The following is a 3,648-nucleotide window of genomic DNA, read 5'->3' as shown; positions in this document are numbered from 1 at the left end:
CTACCACATCCAAGGAAGGCAGCAGGCGCGCAAATTACCCACTCCCGGCACGGGGAGGTAGTGACGAAAAATAACAATACGGGACTCTTTTGAGGCCCCGTAATTGAAATGAGTACACTCTAAATCCTTTAACGAGGATCAATTGGAGGGCAAGTCTGGTGCCAGCAGCCGCGGTAATTCCAGCTCCAATAGCGTATACTAAAGCTGCTGCGGTTAAAAAGCTCGTAGTTGGATCTCAGTTCCAGACGAGTAGTGCATCTACCCGATGCGACGGCTCGGACTGAACATCATGCCGGTCCTCTCTTGGTGCCCTTCATTGGTGCGTCTCGAGGTGGCCTGCGCTTTTACTTTGAAAAAATTAGAGTGCTCAACGCAGGCGAGTCGCCTGAATAAACTTGCATGGAATAATAGAACAAGACCCCGTTTCTGTTCTGTTGGTTTTTGGAATACGGGGTAATGATTAAGAGGGACAGACGGGGGCATTCGTATTGCGGCGCTAGAGGTGAAATTCTTGGACCGTCGCAAGACGAACTACTGCGAAAGCATTTGCCAAGAATGTTTTCTTTGATCAAGAACGAAAGTCAGAGGTTCGAAGGCGATCAGATACCGCCCTAGTTCTGACCATAAACGATGCCAACCAGCGATCCGCCTGAGTTACTCAAATGACTCGGCGGGCAGCTTCCGGGAAACCAAAGTATTTGGGTTCCGGGGGAAGTATGGTTGCAAAGCTGAAACTTAAAGGAATTGACGGAAGGGCACCACCAGGAGTGGAGCCTGCGGCTTAATTTGACTCAACACGGGAAAACTTACCCGGCCCGGACACTGGGAGGATTGACAGATTGAGAGCTCTTTCTTGATTCGGTGGATGGTGGTGCATGGCCGTTCTTAGTTGGTGGAGCGATTTGTCTGGTTAATTCCGATAACGAACGAGACTCTAGCCTATTAAATAGGTGCGGGGTTCCCAGCACCTTACAACCTTCTTAGAGGGACAAGCGGCTCCTAGCCGCACGAAACAGAGCAATAACAGGTCTGTGATGCCCTTAGATGTCCGGGGCCGCACGCGCGCTACACTGAAGGAAGCAGCGTGTCTTTATCCCTGTCTGAAAAGACTGGGTAACCCGTGGAACTTCTTTCGTGATTGGGATAGGGGCTTGCAATTGTTCCCCTTGAACGAGGAATTCCCAGTAAGCGCGAGTCATAAGCTCGCGTTGATTACGTCCCTGCCCTTTGTACACACCGCCCGTCGCTACTACCGATTGAATGATTTAGTGAGGTCTTCGGACCGATGTCCGGCGCGGCCTTTCGGTTGCGCCGGTCTGTTGGAAAGATGACCAAACTTGATCATTTAGAGGAAGTAAAAGTCGTAACAAGGTTTCCGTAGGTGAACCTGCGGAAGGATCATTACCGGATTGTGCTTGTCACACCCGGCGCCGCCCCCACTTATAAGCGGGGGAAGGCCTCAACCGCGGAGTTGCGAGATTCTGAAGCCGCTTCTCTGCACAAACTGTTGCGCCCAGCGGAGCTCCGTCACCAAGGGAAAGTCGGACGGGCTGTATCCGCAGGTTTGAACGGCGTAACGCACCACTCATGGTGGGCTTTCGGTTGTCGACAACCGTCGAAGAGGCGCAAACAGAGCCGGTAGGCAGGCCGAGGGAAAGGCCTGCCCGCTGCCAAGGGAACGGCGGCGGCTGCTGCGAAGTACGAAAGGAAACGCTGCTCGCTGGCTTTGTCGTGTTGCGACCACGAGTCGGTAGGCGGGCCGAGGGAAAGGCCTGCCCGCTGCCAAGGGAACGGCGGCGGCTGCTGCGAAGTACGAAAGGAAACGCTGCTCGCTGGCTTTGTCGTGTTGCGACCACGAGTCGGTAGGCGGGCCGAGGGAAAGGCCTGCCCGCTGCCAAGGGAACGGCGGCGGCTGCTGCGAAGTACGAAAGGAAACGCTGCTCGCTGGCTTTGTCGTGTTGCGACCACGAGTCGGTAGGCGGGCCGAGGGAAAGGCCTGCCCGCTGCCAAGGGAACGGCGGCGGCTGCTGCGAAGTACGAGAGGAACCGCGGCTCGCTGGCTTTGTCGTGTTGCGACCACCAGTCGGTAGGCGGGCCGAGGGAAAGGCCTGCCCGCTGCCAAGGGAACGGCGGCGGCTGCTGCGAAGTACGAGAGGAACCGCGGCTCGCTGGCTGGGAAACTGCGCTTCTGCGCGACGCGCACGCGGCGGGACGCGCGCGGCCCAGGGAACGGCCGCGCGCGAAAGGTCTCGCACTGCGGGCGCGGAGTCTGACGCCGCGCCGACGGCGCGAAAGGAGGCACCGGGACCGAAAAGGACGAGGGATTATAATCCCGCACTTTGAACGCATTCGCGGCAGCCGGGTTCTCTTGCTGCTTCGTCCTTCCCAGCCTTCGAGTAGTCTGTCGGTGCGCTACCGAAACGCCGTCCATGGCACTGTGGCCGGTGGGCTCCTATTGCGGGAGTAGACTGATGAACGTCCGCTTTGCGGCTTGTTCCAAGTACGCGCTGCGTAGCCACGGCTAGGCGGTGCCTGTCTCCTTGCGAAGCAATGATGTGGCGAAATGGTCGAGTAGGGAGCAGCACGATGGCGCACCCGGGGGCGACCGGACCGGGGGGCGTTGGGAAAACCCCCTCCCCTACAAAAGGGTGCAGCAGCGGTAGGCGGTGATGACTCGCCTTGAAAGATGTGAACAGCAGTTGAGTGTGAACAGCAACAAAAAAAACCGCTGCTGGAGTCCGGGGGTAGCGTCGCTGCAGATCGCAGAAAGGTGCGTGAGGACGGTGGCACAGAGCTCCAAGAATGTATATTTCTAGCAAACGCCGGTGCTTCGAGGTGTTCTGCGGTCAGGCCCGTGCGGGCGGAGCGGGCGTGCCCAAGAAGGCACAAGAAGACCCACCTCTGATGAAGACCGGAATTGGAGCGTCACGCGTCGGCTCAGCACTTCTGCCTTAGTGGTTGCCAAATGCCTCGTCATCCTATTAGTGACGCGCAAGCCATTATCGCACAAAAGCTTCGAGAGACTTTGCTCGCTTTGGCTTTGAGGCACGCGCAGCATGCCGAACGGACGGCTGCGAGGCGCGAAAGACGTCGGTCGAAACTGCGACTGGAGACCAGGGGAAAAGCCCGGTGCCTAAAACCCTGGTTGTACTGTACGGATTTGAACAAACCAAACGCACGACTCTAAGCGGTGGATCACTCGGTTCTCGGGTCGATGAAGAACGCAGCCAGCTGCGAGACTTGGTGTGAATTGCAGGACACACTGAGCACTGATTCTTCGAACGCACATTGCGCCCTTGGGTCTTCCCTTGGGTTCGTCTGTCTGAGGGTCGGATCATATATCAAGAGAGGCGCCGGCGCCCGGGGATGGCGCGGCCGGCGACTCGTTTTGACCGTGTCGGCAAAGAGGACGGCTCTGTACGGAACGCCGAAGATCCCTCGAAAGACTTTGCGAATGAGGAGGAGAGCGGGTCGAACCCTTCAGCCGCGCGCAAAGCGGCAGAGTCGGGTCGCCCTGCGCTGACGTAACGCGGGCCGGCGGCTGCTAGCCGTAGAGCGTCACGCCTCAGAAAGCGACCGCCGCAGGAAGGGATTACCTGCAGGGAAAGAGCGGTCCGACGGGAGACGAGGCTGTTTGGACGGGCGGCG

At 58.1% G+C, this 3,648-nt stretch overlaps 1 non-coding gene and 1 pseudogene across 1 annotated transcript; both read left to right on the top strand.

Moving 5' to 3' along the window:
* On the top strand, positions 1-1,404 carry LOC149324796 (small subunit ribosomal RNA; annotated as a pseudogene; the record flags this gene model as incomplete).
* A 1,775-nt stretch (positions 1,405-3,179) lies between these two features.
* LOC149324795 (5.8S ribosomal RNA) lies at positions 3,180-3,332 on the top strand. The gene has a single exon (XR_016286689.1). It is a non-coding gene; the product is annotated as a 5.8S ribosomal RNA (ribosomal RNA).
* Positions 3,333-3,648: the final 316 nt, after the last annotated feature.

The sequence above is a fragment of the Amblyomma mixtum genome, unplaced genomic scaffold (genome assembly GCF_055824585.1).
Source record: "Amblyomma mixtum isolate Tamu unplaced genomic scaffold, ASM5582458v1 scaffold_157, whole genome shotgun sequence".
NCBI classification, from domain to species: Eukaryota; Metazoa; Arthropoda; class Arachnida; order Ixodida; family Ixodidae; genus Amblyomma; species Amblyomma mixtum.
This window is presented reverse-complemented; position numbering and strand designations above follow the sequence as displayed.